Source organism: Physeter macrocephalus, chromosome 8, assembly GCF_002837175.3.
Source record: "Physeter macrocephalus isolate SW-GA chromosome 8, ASM283717v5, whole genome shotgun sequence".
In the NCBI taxonomy this organism is placed as follows: domain Eukaryota; kingdom Metazoa; phylum Chordata; class Mammalia; order Artiodactyla; family Physeteridae; genus Physeter; species Physeter macrocephalus.
Window position 1 is genome coordinate 91,600,513 of NC_041221.1, and position 18,520 is coordinate 91,619,032.

The window sequence follows — 18,520 nt, forward strand, 5'->3', positions numbered from 1 at the left end:
GGAATTGAGGTACTGAGTTGCCCCATTTGCTATGTGAGACATTTTGATTTAGGAACTGCTGCTCATCACTCAGAGGCCAATGGCAGTGGCCTCGATATGAAGTAGAAATTAATGATTGGTCTGTTGCTTGCAGTTAGAGTAGATGGTGGACACCTACCATCAGTTCAGTAAAATAGGAACTATATGGTCTAATTTGGGCACTATATCCATCAGAGGATGATGTGACACAGTATTTGACCTGGTCACCTACAATATTTCATAAACCCTCATGATAATCTGGAACAATAAGAAAACCTATCATTATTATTTTATGATTATTGTTTTACAGATAAGGAATTTGAGACCCACAGATGTCAAATGTCCTCCTCAAAATCCCTAAACTAATAAGTGGTGGGACTTGAAATTGTTCCCACAGTTGTCTGCCTTCAAAGCCCATGTTCTTTCTCCCAGGTCCTTTTGAAAGATCTTTAGAAACAAATGATTTCCCATTTTCAAGAATTTGCTGAAGTGGGGAGCTGGGAAAATCTTGGTCTTTGTGAAGTTAGGTGCCTAAAGTGCAAGTGTAAGCTCTGTTAAAGCAGTTTGCCAAGGAAGAGTGGCTATGCAGAAGGCAGTGTAAAGTACTCAAGACTTCAGGGGTCAGAAACAAGCCTGAGCAGAGGTTCAAAATGACTTTTGTACTCCATTTTTGGGTATCTCAGTAATACAATGTGAGAAACTCAAATACACAAAAATATATATCAGTATAAAACTTGGCTGATTGAGGCATAATCTGCAATCTTGGAGAAAGGCTTTTACTACTTTGAGTCAAAAGCAAATTTGAGAATTAAAATACTATGAACATAGAAGGTTGCCAGTTTGCAGGTGATTGCCGGGTGGGGATCTAGTTAATTAGCTAGTGGCCTTTGTAAGTTACATCTAATCCTCCTCTGTGTACTTTCTATAAACTTTTGTGAAGGAACTTGGTTTGGTCTTGTAAGGAAAAAACCAAAAAGATTAGAGTAAAAGATAATCATTCCTCTCAGGATGTGGGGTGATGATGGTGATGGAGGAAGAGTAATCATGCCTTCCCTGCATTTAAGGACAAAGTCAGTGACTCTCTGAGCTCTAGAAAAGTCTTGTCACAGCTTACAATGACACTCTTCTTTTTTTGCAAAAACTGATTGTAAGCTTTAACAGTGTGAATTTATTTTTTTAATTTTTTTATTTTTTTGCAGTACGCGGGCCTCTCACTGTTGTGGCCTCTCCCGTTGCGGAGCACAGGCTCCGGACGCGCAGGCTCAGCGGCCATGGCTCACGGGCCTAGCCGCTCCACGGCATGTGGGATCCTCCCGGACCGGGGCACGAACCTGTGTCCCCTGCATCTGCAGGCGGACTCTCAACCACTGCGCCACCAGGGAAGCCCAACAGTGTGAATTTATTAATGTACCCTTTGTGCATATATAAAATTCTATTTCTGCAGCGATCCAGATGTGCCAGATTTTACTCTCATGTTCCCTTCTTGACATAGAGTAGGTCATATGAAACGGAAGCACATTAACTGCACACACATGCACATACATATACACTCAAGGGTTTAGAAGCAAATTCTTTTAAACTGCACTACAACAGAATCTGAAAGGCCACTCTGTCTCATACTAATAACTTACCTGCTCAGCTCATTCTGTCCTCTGTTCCAGGCAACCAATGTTAAGAATAATCACAGAGTCTTCTAGATGAGGTAACCAGTCTTGGAAGAAATAGTGTGCATAGATTTTTTTTTTCCCTTTGTAGCAGAGGCATAGGTATATGATAGTCCCCCAGTTAAATTTAAGATATTTATCAGTTATGTCTACTACTCTCATCAGAAATTCTAGATACTAACAGTCCTTTCCTTTCTTCTCTTCCTCCCTTTTTTCCTCCTTCCTTTCTCATTGTTTTTTCTAAAAAATAATTATCACTATCTCTAATATTGTCATCATCTTTGCTCGAGGATTAAAACTGTGAGTGGTAATACTTTACACAGTACATTTCTTTGTACTTTTCTAATTTTTAAATAAATTACATAAGAGACTTAAGGTGTTGAGCAGAAAATTAATATAAAAAATGAAATATTTGGAAAAAAATCAGTATGTGGATAAGTCATAGGGTAAGCATTTATGGAACTGAACATTGAAAAGTTTTCCTGGAATTGTTTTTCTCTCACTCCCTGATAAAATGAGCATTTTCAAGATGTTTTCTAAAAATCACAAGAAATTTTTTATTTCTGGAAGTTTTCTACATTTTGGAATAATTGCAGCTAAAATATGCATATATATTTAACTTAAGATGGAAAGAGATGAGGGAAGCTTGTTTTTCTCATGTGATATATTACAGAATGCATGAATATTCTACAACAAATGCTTCTTTTCTGCCATCAAGAAATTCTATAATAAAGATGGGATAAAAAAACAGTTAAATTGTGAATGTCATTCACTTTAAACCTTGATTCCATATGTTCTAAATAGGACTACCAAATATGGTGTAATATCTTAATATATTTTGATATATTGATAACAATATACACAAAAAAATACCCTGGGCTAGTTCTAGATAAAACCTGACAACATTTGGTCTCAACTACAGAAATTCTAAGGAAGAAAAAGTGATCATTTAATGGCTTAATACAAATATAACAGCTTTCTTTTCTCTCCAAGTAGGCTTACTGTAGTATTGCCATTTTTATGTAGCTACTTTAAAGAAATGATCAAGGATATTTCTTCTTTATTTTCATTCTAGTTTTTTTTTTTTTACTTTTAAAGGTTATTCTTTACATAAACAACTTTTCAAAAAAGTTACAGTGCTATGAGCATTACTTTATGATTTGGAAATATTGTGTGGGGTCCTGAGCCCTGGCTGTGTTGTACTGATTTAGTCGCAAGGCACCTAAGCACAAAGTGTCCTTTTGTGCAATAAAAAGTTGAAAAGCTTTTCCCATGCAGTTAATGTTGCAACTTTTAGCCCAGTCAATATTTAGTTAGCAGCTCACAGAAATGGTGGTAGACCTCATTCTACACCAGTATTTTAGATACTAAAATATTAAATAATTTCTTGAAATATAACAAGATTTCTGTTGCAGATTTAATGTGACAAGATAGTATCTTATACTGTTTTTATTAGCAATATAACAAATGGTGAGTAATAAATTCAGATAAAGTGCAGATAGACTCAGGCTGTCAGAAGTACTGAGTGGCTTTGTCTGGTTATTAGAGCACAAAGCTAGAGGTACAATACATGGAGAAAATCTTTTTTGTTCCTGCCAACAAATGACACATATTTTAGGGTATTATTTTACAGTTCTTTTTTTCTGAGATATTATTACCATTCATATAAAACATATTCTAGGATATTAAATTATGATATAATATGCATATAAATTACTTTTAATTTCTATAGAAATTGGACATTTTCTAACATTCTTATATGCCATAACTATGGATACCTTGAAAGGAGAAACACCATATTATACATCCTCTTACTTTTCATGATAAGTGGAAAAATATTAGGTATTCTTATTTATTAACTAGCACATATTTGGTACTCAATAAATGCTTGCTGAAAGAATGTGAGGCAGAGAAATATTAAGAATGGTGGAATCAGACCTGGACTAGGATTCTGGAATTGCCATTTACTGGTTATGTATGTTTGAGCAAGTTAATTAAAACATCTAGATCCCAGTTCTCTGATGCATAAAATGGGGCAAGGTTTGTTGAATACATACTTAAATATCTACCAATATCTTCCCCTTACATGAGAATAGCCTTAGTTGAATCTGTTTCTTCCCAAGGTACCTTAAAATGAGAATAAAGGAACAAAAGAAAGAAAGAAAAGAAAAAGAAAGGAAAAGTAACTGTTACAAATCTTGAATTCTAGGTAATTATACATATCCTTAGTTATTTAGAGAGGTGTACTAATATGAGAAAATTACTTAGAAATATACCAAAAACAGAAAACAAAAACCACTAATAATAATAATAATCATTCATATTTTATACTCTTGTGGGCTGATTCTCAGAGATAGTCATTTACCTTCAGGACAAATATTTGAGGATTCTGGTCTAGATAATTTAGACTAAAAATCTTAGAGGAGCTTGAATAGTTGGTGCAGGTCATGGAAAAAGTGTTTTCTCTTTCTGGCAATTGAATGTCACAGAATGACTCAACCTGCACCAACACTGCCCAGCCAAAGTCTACAAGTTTTTACACATTGCTAATAGTCTTCCATGACTCATTCTTAAATATTGTTAGTTTCTGCAACTTACTGGTATTTATGCCCCCCCCAAATTCATGTTAAAATCCTACCCCCCTAAATGATACTATTGGGAGGTAAGGCCTTTGGGTGGTGACTAGGTCATGAGACTGAAGCTCTCATGAATGGAATCAGTGCCCCATAAAAACCCCAGAGAGCTCTCTTATCCTCTTTCAACAATGTGAGGATACAATGAGAAGTTTTCAGTGTGAAAAAGGACCCTCACCAGAAGCCAATCGTGCTGTCACACTGACCTTGGACTTGTAGCCTCCAGAACTGTGAGAGATAAATTTCTGTTGTTTATAAGCCACCCAGTCTATGGTACTTTGTTATGGCAGCCCAAACTGACTAATCATTTTCTAGAAATGCTTCAACAAATTACCACAAACTTGGTGGCTTAAAACAGTAGAAATTTTTCTTCTCACAGTTCTGGAGGCCAGAAATCTGAAATCAAAGTATCAGTGGGACTGTGTTCCCTCCAAGGGCACTAAAGAGAGTCTTTCTTTGACTCTTCCGGCTTCTGATGGCTGCATGTGTTCCTTGACTTGGGTCTGCATAACTTAAGTATCTGCCTCCATCTTCACATGACCTACTCTTCTTCTATGTGTCTCAAATTCCCCTCTCATTTCTCTTATAGAACACCAGTCATTGTATTTAGAGCTCACCTGGATGATCTAGGACCTTGAAATCCTTAACTGAATTACATCGGCAAAGACCTTTTATCCAAATAAGGCTATACTCATGGGTTATAGGTGGATGTATCTTTTGGGGGCCACCTTCCAATCCACTACAAATATGAAAGAATAAACAAAGAATATTAAACATCTGAGGAAAGTATTATTAATTAAGGGAAAAGATTAATATAAAAATACAGAAAAAGGAATTCTGATTTCAGTAAGATCAGAGTAGTTGGATTAGCCGACCCACAGATAATCAAAAATTAGAAACAAAATATATATAAGCAATTATTTGATGGCAGTGACTGAAAATAGGTAGAAATGGGATGAGATTATATTCTTAAAAGAAAGGAACTACATTGGATAAGATTTACCTTAGTCTTATGTAAGCTTGGTTAAATTCAAGCAGAAAGCTTACTAAAGCTCATCATACTGACCTGAAGAATAGGCAGATAGAATTTGGTTTTGCCAGAATAGCAGGAAAGTGAGGGAGAAAATCAAGGAGAGAAATGGTCTTGGTTGGGTTGGGGGAGTGGGAGGGGGCTCGAAATGTATATTTAAGGTCCCCCTTAACCCTTGGTTAACACTGGAACTGCACGTGTGTGAGGAAAGTCCAATAGTACTGGTGGGCACAAAAAAAACCAAAAACAAACAAAACATCTAGAGGGCTAAACTAATTAGCAAAGACTTAGCTGATTCCCATAGCAGGGTTAATGACATTTGAGACTCCAACCAACTTAGTTACCTAAGAAAAACAAAACACAAAACAAACACAAAAATCAATTCTTCAAAGGCACCTAATATATGCCAAAGTCTCTACAATATATTATTTAAAGTGTCCAACGATGAACTCCTAGACCTATGAAGAAAAAGGAAATATGTGATGTGTAGTCAAGAGGAAAAACAATAGGGACTTCCCTGGTGGTGCAGTGGTTTGGACTTCATGCTCCCAAAGCAGGGGACCTGGGTTTGATCCCTGGTAAGGGAACTAGATCCCACATGCATGCCTCAACAAAGGACCCCACCTGCTGCAACCAAAATAAATAAAAATATTTTTAAAAATTAATAGAGAGTGACCCACATACTACCCAGATGTTGAAATTAGTAAACAGATTATAAAAGGAAGTATAACTTTTTATTTGCAGATGATATGATTGTCTACATGGAAATTCCTAAAGACTCTACAAATCTATTACTATGACTAAAAAGTGAACTAAGTAAGGTTTAAGGATCAATATACATACATAGATGACATATTAGCAGAAAATAATAGGAAATAAAATAGAAAAAAATATTTTAAAATTCTTGGGAACAATTTAAGAAAATAAAAAAGATTTCAATAAATGTGAAAGATATACTTAAAGAATCAAAGACAAAATATTGTTAAGATACTACTTCTTGCACTGTTGGTGGGAATGTAAATTGATATAGCCACTGGAGAACAGTATGGAGGTTCCTTAAAAAACTAAAAATAAAACTTACCATACGACCCAACAATCCCACTACTGGGCATATACCCTGAGAAAACCATAATTCAAAAAGACACATGCACCCCAATGTTCACTGCAGCACTATCTACAATAGCCAGGACATGGAAGCAACCTAAGTGTCCATCAACAGATGAATGGATAAAGAAGATGTAGCACATATATCAATAGAATATTACTCAGCCATAAAAAGAAATGAAATTGAGTTACTTGTAGTGAGGTGGATAGACCTAGAGTCTGTCATGCAGAGTGAAGTAAGTCAGAAAGAAAAACAAATACCACATGCTAACACATAAATATGGGATCTAAAAAAAAAAAAAACATGGTTCTGATGAACCTAGGGGCAGGACAGGAATAAAGATGCAGACATAGACAATGGACGTGAGGACACAGGGAGGGGAAAGGATAAGCTGGGATGAAGTGAGAGAGTAGCATTGACATATACACACTACCAAATGTAAAACAGATAGCTATTAGGAAGCAGCTGCATAGCACAGGGAGATCAGCTCGGTGCTTTGTGAACACCTAGAGGGCTGGGATAGGGAGGGTGGGAGGGAGACACAAGGAAAAGGGGATATGGGGATATACGTGTACATAGAGCTGATTCACTTTGTTATACAGCAGAAATGAACACAACATTGTAAAGTAATTATACTCCAATAACGATGTAAAAAAAAATATTTAAAAATATTTAGAAATTTTAAGATATTTATAGATCAGTTTCTTCCCAAATTGACCTATAAATTCAACACATTCTCAGTCATAACCCAAATAGCTTTTAAAAATGAAAATTGACAAATTGTTCTAAAATTCATATTTATTTTCTATGTGTATTTTTACAGGAGACATTGTATAGCCAAAACAAAATTGAAGAATAAAATAAAAGAGGAATGTAAAACTTACGTTATATGACTTTAACACCACTGAAGTTATTATAATTAAGACAATTTGGCACTGTTTAAAGAAAATAAAATGGATCACTGCAGCACAACAGAAATTCCAGAAACAGACAAACACATATATGGTTAATTCATTTCAAACATGAGGTCAAAAATATTTCAATGGAAAAAAACAAAATATTTTTAACACATAGTGCTAAAACAACTGGATATTTATTTGGAGGAAAAAAGACCTCAGTTCCTGATTTATATACATGCAACATTTAATTTGAAATGAATCATTTACATAAATATAAATGCTAATACTATAAAGATTCCAGAAGAAAGTAAAAGTAAAAAAGATTTCTAAGACAGGTCACAGAAAACACTAACTAGAAAACAATAATTATGATAACTTGGACTTGATTAAAATTAAAATCTTCTGATCATCTAAAGACTCAATCCAGAATATATAAAGATATCCTAAACTCCACAGTAAAATAAAAACAACACAAAAAGTGTACATATGATTTGAAAACACACTTCACAAATGATATATATGTATAGACATATATATGTATCTCTTTTTTTAAAACTTCCTCTGAAGAAACTTGACTAATACACTACTGTTACAACAAAATGGATGCATCATGCAGGTGAAAGTAACTGAACGCAAAAAAAGTGATCCCATTTATATGATGTCTGTATAGCTGGTGAGAGTGAGAGTTATCTTTCCCAATTTGAAAGTCAAATGGTGTGTCCCTGCCACCTCTCTATTTTTGAGAGGAAATTCTAACTAAGAGGTTATTATTCTAATGAACAAGACTCTTTTCAGCAAAAATCTAGTGTGATTCTATATATAACAATTGTATTCTACATGCTTTGTATTCAGGGTTTGTAGCTTTATTGGGCCATTGGGCCTTTCACAATTTATACATGACTTGAAAGATGTCATTTTCTGGCTGGAGCCGGGGCTTGATCATATGACCAAGGTTCAGCTAACTGGATTGTTCCTCCTGAATTTTGAAACTCCAAGGAGTGCATAAAACATACAAGAACAGAAAGAAACTTTTCTAGGGAGTGGTGGTGGTGGGATAAGAAGAATGCAGCCTATCAGCCAAAGCTGTTAATGGCAGCAGCCCTAGCAACATCATTCTCAACTGATTCTATGTTGGCCATTGGCTTTCCTTTTCATACCTTTATTTCTATGTATTTCCTAAGCCTGATTCTCCAGTTTTTCCATAATTCAATGTGCTACCCACTAGCTCTATAACAAATGCCTTTTCTCTCAATAGTTAACCAAAGCCAGTTTCTGGTATTTGCAACCAAGGATCCTGATTGTACATTATATAAACCTTAATACAGTTGAGCATATAAGTTTTAAGGAGCACTCTTATTTGGACAGGGATAATTCTCAAATCTCTCTCCGTCCACAGCACTTTTTAAAGGTTTTGTTGGTTTGCTTATAACTGCAATTGACTAATCTAACTGCTGTAACAGTGCTTCTCTATGTGTTGCCATGCGCCACCTGCATGAGAATCTAGCTGTTGGGGGAAGGAGGGTAGGGTTTCTGCACAGACTTGCTCCTGGCTTCTGCAGGCTTTATTGAATCAGAATTTTTAATAAGTATTCAGGTTCATGCTAAAGGTTGGGATCTGCTGCAATATATGTGGATTTACTAACTTTGATTTTAAAGTGAATTGTTTTCTGATAATTTTTATCAGATTCTTAGTACAGATATGAATAGGAACCTTGTTTTTTTATCTGCCCAGAAAAATTGCTATTTGAGAGAGGCCCAATGTATCTCAGTTGCTTTAGACTACTATTTGCGGGGGAAAAAAGGAATGTAAATAATTTAAGGTTTTTAAACCCAGGCAGTGTAAATGAGTTAAGGATTAGGAGATGGCAAGAGAGTGGATTTAAGGATTGCCGGAATCGCTGTCCTAATGAGTGAGTTTCCGGAGGAAAGCTGACCAGCTGTTTTCCATTTCCATTTCTTCAAGTGAGAATAAATACAAGTAGACTGTTTTCGGAGTAAATGTTAAGAGCTGGGGATAAGGTGGGTTGAGGAAAGAGGAAATCTCTTTCCCAAATAGCTTTAAATGTGGGAAAGAATACCAGGGTGAATGACTGAGGAAAATTTCTGACTAAAGAACAATGAAGTGGCTTAAATTATCTGCTCAGTTTCCTTTAAGCCCTTGGCACCCAGAATTCAGGATCTGAGAGGAACATCCAACTTCTTAGCAGCCAAAGAAACTATATTAAGGAACGCATTTACCACTAAATTGTTACTGAATTTAAAGGAAGCTGATGAATGGCTGGCAAAAGGAGGCTGTCTCATGATGTTCTGAAAGCAAAAACCAGTTAAGAGGGTCAGCAGATCTCTAATTATAATGGAGCAGTTAACATCACTATAATTAAAGCCGTATCAGCATTTCCCTTGCAAAGTATTTTTCGTGAGTTGAAACTCAGCTGTAAAGATTCAATCTGGGCTGAAAGTTGGCGTATAGGGCTCAGGAACTCAGCAGGGGAGGAGCAAAAGGAGATTTTAAAAAATTTATTTACCGAAATTTCATGCACAAAATATAGCCATTAAGATATGTTGAAGAAATAATAAATAATACATTCTTTCAAAATTTGTATGCGCAGCAAACCCCAGGTGTCACAGTCTTAGTGAAAGAGAGCATTTAAGTTATACAGATTGGAAAACAAACAACAAAAGCAACTTGAACTGGAGGATGGGTTTTTAATCCTGTGAGTAGTGTCTATTTTACAGAGAATATTTAGATGTTGCTAAAAGCATATTTAGTGTTCTTAAATATTTATTTTCCCAAGAAATTTAGATGACTCCAATGAAGCTGCAAAACATACACCATCACAGTGGGGTTAGTTACAAAGGATGTTATATCACTTTTTTCCTTTAGACTTCTTTGGTAGGTAACTTTAATCTAAATGCCCTCATTTCTATGAATGTTAGCACTTTTTTAAAAAACATGACTTTATGTTTGTTAATAATGATACAATGATTTACTCTGATATATAAATCTTTATTTTACACATACTCCATTTTTGCACTCTAAAAGATGCAGTTAATAACTCATGAATAAAAACAATAAGACATTAAGAACCTACTATGTACCAGACAGATGTCTAGGGGCTCATTTTAAACTTTATAATGATTATACTATGCATTAACTTCATTTTTGAATATTATATTTGCATTAAAACATAATTGACTTTATAATGTTTTGCTTTAATATATATTACTTTGCAATTATTATTACATTTATTTTTACTTTGTAGTGTAGGCACTGAAATCTCCTTGTTTTTAGAATGTAGTTATACTACTGAGTTAAGGTCCAATTTGCTCATTCTCATCTAATCTATAACTTTGCTATGGTCAAGATGATTAAACTAAGTAAGAAAACCTCAGTTAAACCAGTTCAGATAACTCTCATAGCAAGGAAAATAAATTGAATATTGAATATATATTGACAAATATCTAGAAAGATAATTACCAAGATGATTAACATGGTTAGTGACGGGAGACAAGTAGATGAGAACCCAGATTAAGGATCATAATAAAGTGACTTTAAACTTAATTCTTATAGTTTATATTGTTATAGGGGAAATACATTTTTGTATTACTGTTTTTAAATGAATTTAAACAATAAAAATTGAAAGAAAACATTGTTCTAGCAAATATGGCAATTAAAAGAAAGAATAGAAAGACATGAAGTTAAGTTGTACATAGGGAATAATAGCATCTGTTTCCTTTTATTTGCACCTGATTTATGGTTCAGATGACTTCTTAACACATATTAACTCAAAACAAATCTGAAAACTTACTACACAGAATAGAAACAGTTCATTGATATAATAAAAAATTTCCACAAACTAATCCAAAAATATTTTGTATCTTGCTTAGACCTTGCCAATAAACTTCCTGCCAGGTGGGTGGTTGATTGCAATTCAAAGAGAAAAGGTTGTAGTAGGTAATGGATTGGACATATTTTGTGCTTCTATCCTTTTCTAATCTGCCATTTCTCCTCACATGTGTTCCAAACTGTGCTTGAGTCCACTGTCTTTGTCAGACAGTTATTCTATTAACAAACTCTTAAGAACACTGACCTAAGTAGCAGCTCTCACTGCCTGTAAGCCACCAGCAGGAGCAAAGTGGCAGTTATTAAAAGTTGGCTAAGAAAAATTGGAAAGTAGATTTCAGAGGCTGTGGACATAGGCAGGGAGTCTTTGAAATAGGTCCAAGCCATGTTGGCCTGACTTGAGAGGTTATTACTCTACAAAAACTTTCTGATAGGGGTGTTGCCATTCATGTTTCAGTTTAGACAGAGAAGTCAAGTTTAACCAAATGATATGCAGATAACTAAGAATAAAAACTTGGACTTCCCTGGTGGTCCAGTGGTTAAGACTCTGCTCTTGCACTGCAGGGGACACAGGTTCCATCCCTGGTCAGGGAACTAAGATCCTGCATGCTGCGCGGTGCCACAAAAACAAAATGAAACGAAACAAACAAAAAGACTTGAAAAACTCAAACAAGCCATGGTAGAAAAAAGGAAAAATGAGTACAGAAACTCCAAAGTACAACCTATTCAACTCAGACTTCTTGAAGCTCCTCACTCATTCATTGAGTCTGTTATCCAGTTGATAACTATGTATTGGCCATCTACTCTGTCATTTTTGATACCAGGCCTGAGGATAGAAAATTATATCAGCCATGATGTGACTTTCATATTTGTGATCCTTTAAAATATGTTCTCATTTTCATCAAAAACTCCTGCTGAAAGTTAGTTTTATACAAGACCAGTCAAAGGTGAAAATTGTTTTAGGATTATCATCTTCTCCCCTTAGCTCTTTAGTCTGACCTCCAAGAACTCCATTTTCCTCTTCAAATGTTCAGTTTCTAACTCCACAAATGTTTCATGTCAATATTTACACATAAGCATATGTTCTCCTAAAACAGACTCAACCCCTTAGAGAGTAAACAAGGTAATTTGTAGGGAGAGAATTAATGTTAAAGACAAACAACAAAAAAGGAATAGAGTGAAATGGAATTGAGTAAGGTAGATAATGAAATGGAGTAGATTTCTGGTGGTATAGGTTAGTATATATTGAATATAAATATTATATTAGTATAAATACATATTTTTTAATGCCCAAAAGCACTTTTTCTGTAGAGGTATTGATATTTTATTTCCAATTTTTTCCAGAATGTTATTACCTTCTACTAAAAGAATTTATATTGTTAGTAAAATATTGAAGGACAGGATGATTATTTTTAGTTTTTAACAAATACCAAGAAAATACTGCCTATTTTTGCCTATACATAATGTCATGATCTCATGGATTTTATTAGGAATAGCTCAGTAATTTCTGTGATACTTTATCTGAGGTAGATAAAAATATGCATCTTTTCCAAGTATTTTTAGTGGGGAAGAATCTTTAAAATGTCTAATAACGTTGTCTGGTTCTTCTGTATACGCAGGGTTTTAGATTTTAGCTTTGATTAAGCCAAGACATATCAAACACTAATAGAGAAAGGACCATGGGATATTTCACAGGAGAGTAGGATGATTGATTTCTATAGAATATGAGCAAAATTGATATTTTCAGGACTTCTTTGATTACAAAAACTGAAAAACTAGCTCAAAGTAAAAATGGGGCATACTGGCTTACCAAAGTAGAGCTAGATTCAGGACCCTGCCAGGTCTAGGGGCTCAAACAGTGTCATCAGTGCAGAGGAACTCCTTCCCCATATGTTACCTTTTGTTTTCTTCTGTGTTGATTTAAATCTCGGGTATGGCCTCTGATCATTTTAGAAAATAACTACCTACAGCTGCAGACTGAAATATTTTCATCTTAACAACATCCTAAAAAGAGAGTTTTCACTCCCAGTAGTTTCACAAAATCCAGTGCACTTGATTAGCTCTAATGGCCGTATTTGGGTTACATTTAAAGACCTGAACTAATCACCATGTCCAGGAGGATATAGTGCCTACCTATGACAGACTCAGACATGGAACGCCATGGAGTAAAAATCAGGACCATTCAAAATGAACTAAGATTTCTGCCTCTGGGACGATGGAGTAGATGTGATTTTGGACATGACATATAAAATGAGTAAGAAAGCCTACTCTCTCTAGCCGAATGGATCAGTAAAGGGGCAGCCTAACAGGACAGAAAACTTCGGCATGAGTGCTCTATACCAGCCACATGACACAGAAAACACACAAACACACACACACACACACACACACACACACAAACACACAAACTGAGGACCCTCTCCTCCAGCAAAGGTGAAGTAGAGAGTCTGAACTTAGACCCCATAAAACTGTAACAAACCACACTCATGGTGTCAAAATGTCAGTGCTGAAAATCTTTGGGACATGGGGCTTGGTGAAGAACTTTTAGATGTGACACCAAAAGAATGATCTATGCAAGGAAAAAATAAATTAGACTTCATCAAAATGAAAATCTTTTGTTCTGAGAAAGACCATATTAAGAGGATGAAAAGACAAACTATAGACTGGGAGAAACTATTTGTAAACCACATATCTGATAAAGGACTCATATCTAGAATATTTCAAGTACTCTCAAAACACAACAGAAGCAAATAATCCAATTATAAACGGGCAAAGGCTATAAAAAGATATTTCACTGAAGAGAATACACAGATGGGAAATAAGCATATACTAAGAACTTCAATATCACTAGCTATTAGGGAAATGCAAGTGAAGCACATGATGCGGTATTGCTACACACTTCCAGAACAGGCAAAATAAAAACTAATATTAATACCAAATGCTGGTTAGAATGCAAAGAAACTGGATCTCTCATACATTGCTGATGGGAATGTAAAGCGCTACAGAAAATCTGGAAAACATATTGGCAGTTTCTTAAAAGCTAAACGTACATTTACCATATGACCAGCCAGTTGCATTCTTGCTCACTTAACCCAAGGAAATGGAACCTTATCATCACAAAAAACTGTACATGAGTGCTCTCAGCAGCTTATTTTAATAGCTCAAAACTGGTAACAAAATAATTTTCCCTCAATAGGAGAATGGCTAAACAAACTGTGGTACATCCATATCATGCAATACTACTCAGCAATAAAAAGAATGCACATTGATACTTTTAACAGGTTGGAGGAATCTCAATAACATTTTGCTTAGTGGAAAGTTCCAGTCTCAGAAGAGTACATGTTACATAATTCTATCTAAATAGCACTCTCAACATGATAAGATTATAGATGGAAAATAGATTAGTGGTTTCTAAAGGTTAATGATGGTTGGGCAGGAGGATGGGTATGACTGTAAAGGGATAACTAGAGGGAGATCCTTGTGGTTATGGAATAGTTTGATGTCTTTATTGCAGCTGTGGTTATACAAACCTACATACATGATAAAAAGACATAGAACTATTCATACTTATTGCACTAACGTCAAATCCCCGGTTTGGATATTGTACTATATAGATCTTCCTTGACTTATGATGGGGTTAAGTCCTGATAAAATCATCATAAACTGAAAATAACATAAATCAAAAATGCATTTACCATAACTTATCTATCAAACATCATAGCTCAGCCTAGCCTACCTTAAACATGCTCAGAACATTTACATTAGCCTACACTTGGACAAAATCATCTAACACAAAGTGTCTTTTATAATAGTGTTGAATATCTCATGTAATGTGTTGAATACTGCATCCTAAAGTGAAACAGAATTGTTGTAATTGTACCAGTTGTTCACTCTTGTGAATGCGTGCCTGACTTTGCCGTGACTCTCTGTTGCTGCCCAGCATCAGAGAGAGTATGTACCTCTTATTGCTAGCCTGGGAAAAGTTCAAAATTCAAAATTCTTACTATGGTTTCTACTGAATGTGTATTGCTTTCACACCATCATAAAGTGGAAAAATCTTAAGTCAAACCATCTTGAGTTGGGGACCACTTGTAATTATGTAAGACATACATAGTTGGAGGAAACTAGTTGAAGAGTACACTGGACCTCTCTGTTCTATCTTTGCAACTTCCTGTAAAACTATAATTCTTTCAAACTAAGTAAAAAAACTTTAAAAAAAGAAAACTGAAAGTCGAGGCTATTTCTAGATAAAGATGAAATAATAGATGGGCAGAGAAAACAAACATATCTACTACGGGGCAAAGACAAATTATTTTGTACTTGGTTTCTATCTATATTCATTTTTTAAGAAAATGTTGTGGCTTGATGCAATTGAAAAATTTTAAATATATAATTACCTTCATTTTTGTTTTCCTCACACTAGAAAGCCAACCAATCATCTTAGCTACTGGTATTATGATTATTTTTGTTATTATCATTATTTCAGGTTATAAACTTCCCTCTGCAAAGGGAGTGGGCAGGCAGCTTAGAAATCTCTAATTGTATTCTGCTGGTGATATTGATACCAGTTTGTCCTTTCCAAATTACAATTCAACATGCCTGCTATTTCTGTTCTAATCTTTTACCTCCAAGTGAAGCGTAGTGATAACAATCACTAAATAATTGCTTTATTTAGCCTTCATAAAATATGTCATATTCCAGTTTGCAATGTGTTTTGATAATAAAATCCTCTTTCTGTGCAAAGAGTGAAAGGAGAAAGGGTTAAATTATTGAATATGTTACCAAATATTTAGCAAATTTGGGTGAATTGAAAGTTTTAAGTAGCAAATTTTAAAATCAGAATTCATAGGGTTTTGAAAAAGTACAAATATACCAACTACATTCATAACTTATTGATAAAATTGAAAAAAACAATTTAATAGTATATATTTGTTTATAACAGTCAATATTTTCATCATCTAAACAGAGCTAAATATAAAATTTTCCTTGAAAAAGCAATGTTACTAAACTGATGCTCTGATCAGTTCAGAATGAAATTATCTTTAAAGTTAGTTTATATGAATTCCTAACCACCTAATTAATTAAATAATAAAAAATGTAAGAAACTTACAAAAAGTATTCAAGAGGATTTGGTAAAATTTCAGGCATTTTCAGAAAAATTTTATACCAATATGTTCAACTATCACACTACTCAAGCTTACACATATTTTTACTTCTTATTTTATCATTCACAGATACCCCTACTGAATACCAGATCCTAATATTTTCAGGGTTTGTGATGAAATGAAATAACACTCTCTTCCAAGTGGGCTGATTTTCTACCTGATTGTGGCCCTGGGAGTAAGGTACTAGAAATGAGTATCTATTAAGTTTTATTGACTATTCCTGAAGGCATATACTAACCAGCTGCATCCTGTAAACTGCACGGTGGGCGTTCAACTGTATTTACCATCAACTCTGCAAACAATATGTATACTTTCATTTCAGGTTAACCAGCAAAAATCATTATCCAAAAATTGCACAATCTTATCGCTCCAAGCAAAAGTTAAAAGACACAGGAAACCAAGGAAGCAGCACGCCCTTACTTTCCGGTCTTTCAAAATGGGTAGATTTGTTTTGGAAGCCCAAATACGTGAAAAATAGTCTCCATTTACATTTTTTTTTCTGTTGTAAATGAGGACTTCCTGGCTTCCGTAGAAGACATCTTACTATAATGAATGAAAATGCAAGAATACATTCTTTTTAAGTTTAGGCCTTTGTAGAAGATCAACTAGAATATAAGTGTCAAAAGACAAGCACCTTGTTAAAATAAAATTTTCAAAATGGTAAAATCAAGACTCTCATCGAATATTAATTGAACATGTGTCAAAGATTTTATTATTTAACTGATTAATTAAGGGAATCAGTAACATAATCTGTTGGAATGAAAATTTGACTTAGAGAGATTTACTACTACTGGTTGATGTTCATTTGCATTGTCATGAACAGAAATCAGTTGTATTATCAGATTTCTATAATTTAATTTTTATACAGTATTTCAAAGACAATTAAAAATGCACACTTCGGTAGAATCAGATAATCCCCAGAGACTCCACTAGTCAATGTGAACATTTCATTAAAAGGAAAACCAGTAATATCTTTTGTCCCTTTCTAAGCTTGACAGTTTTTGTTAACAACTTTGTCTATTTTGTTCACTGCTTATATTCCCGGTGCTCAAAATTGTGATTTCCTCTTTGTGATTAAGGCTTATTGAATGAATAGGCGGAAGAATTCAAAGAAACCGAATAAAAACTTTGCAAAACAAAAAAGAAACCCAAGCAAACAAGCAAAGAAGACTTCTATTTTTGGAATTAGAATGTGCAAATCATTTTAGTAATAAAATATATCCATCTTACATATCAGGTATCTTAAAGACATAAGTATATATGTTAGACTAAGTAATGCAAGAGTTTGGCTCATTTAGCAATTATTTTATTATCTAAAGGCTTTGACTGATGAAATCCCTTCAAGCCCATGGTTTATGTTACACTAACAACGATATTCCTGGTCAGAAATCTTTCATCTTTGCCCATCTACCACTTTCTTTTCTTTAAGTTTGAGAGACATTGAGGTCAAACGCAGTCACATCCTTTCAAATGAACATTTTTCTTTCCCAAAGTTCAAACAATTTTGCATTGAACTTTCACTTCTTAGAGAAATCAAAAGAACAGGGAGAGAAGAGCAAGAGGAAAAAGAGGAGGGAGGAAATGCAGGCATATTAATTAAGGTTTAATCAGAAGAGCTCTCTGCACTTTTTCTTGAACTCTCTTCTAGAGATAATGCAATATTTTAGAGACTAAATAACATTTTTCCTCAATGTAGTTTCAGTTGAAGTTCTTTTACAATTCACTTGACAAAGTCAGTTTTGGGTGGATTTTTTAAACTGCAAAATTGACCAAATAAGTGAATATGGAAAAAACACACATTTGACATAAAGCAGCTACCTAAGGAAATGTCCAAGTGCATGTGATTCAAGTGTATAAATGAACACTGGGTTTGGAGTTAAATTTGAAAATCCATATGTTTGAATAATTTTTTTAATTAGCAAAGATAATGCTTTGTGATTGACACTTTTCATGTGATGGATATTCTCACATGAATTTAGTTGCTGATCCAAACGTATTGTCTAAATCTATATATGGTAGAGGATAGTGCTATATTTTTAAAGAGAAAATCCCCCCAAGGACTTTACATGTTCAACCTAGATTTTCTCAGAGAGATATGATATACTATCTTCTTTAAAAGTGCTTTATATTAATCATTATTCACTGAGTGTCTTACACAGTAC

At 34.4% G+C, this 18,520-nt stretch overlaps 1 non-coding gene across 1 annotated transcript; it reads left to right on the forward strand.

The window, feature by feature from the left end:
* Positions 1-11,714: 11,714 nt before the first annotated feature.
* On the forward strand, positions 11,715-11,787 carry TRNAA-UGC (transfer RNA alanine (anticodon UGC)). The gene has a single exon. It is a non-coding gene; the product is annotated as a tRNA-Ala (tRNA).
* Positions 11,788-18,520: the final 6,733 nt, after the last annotated feature.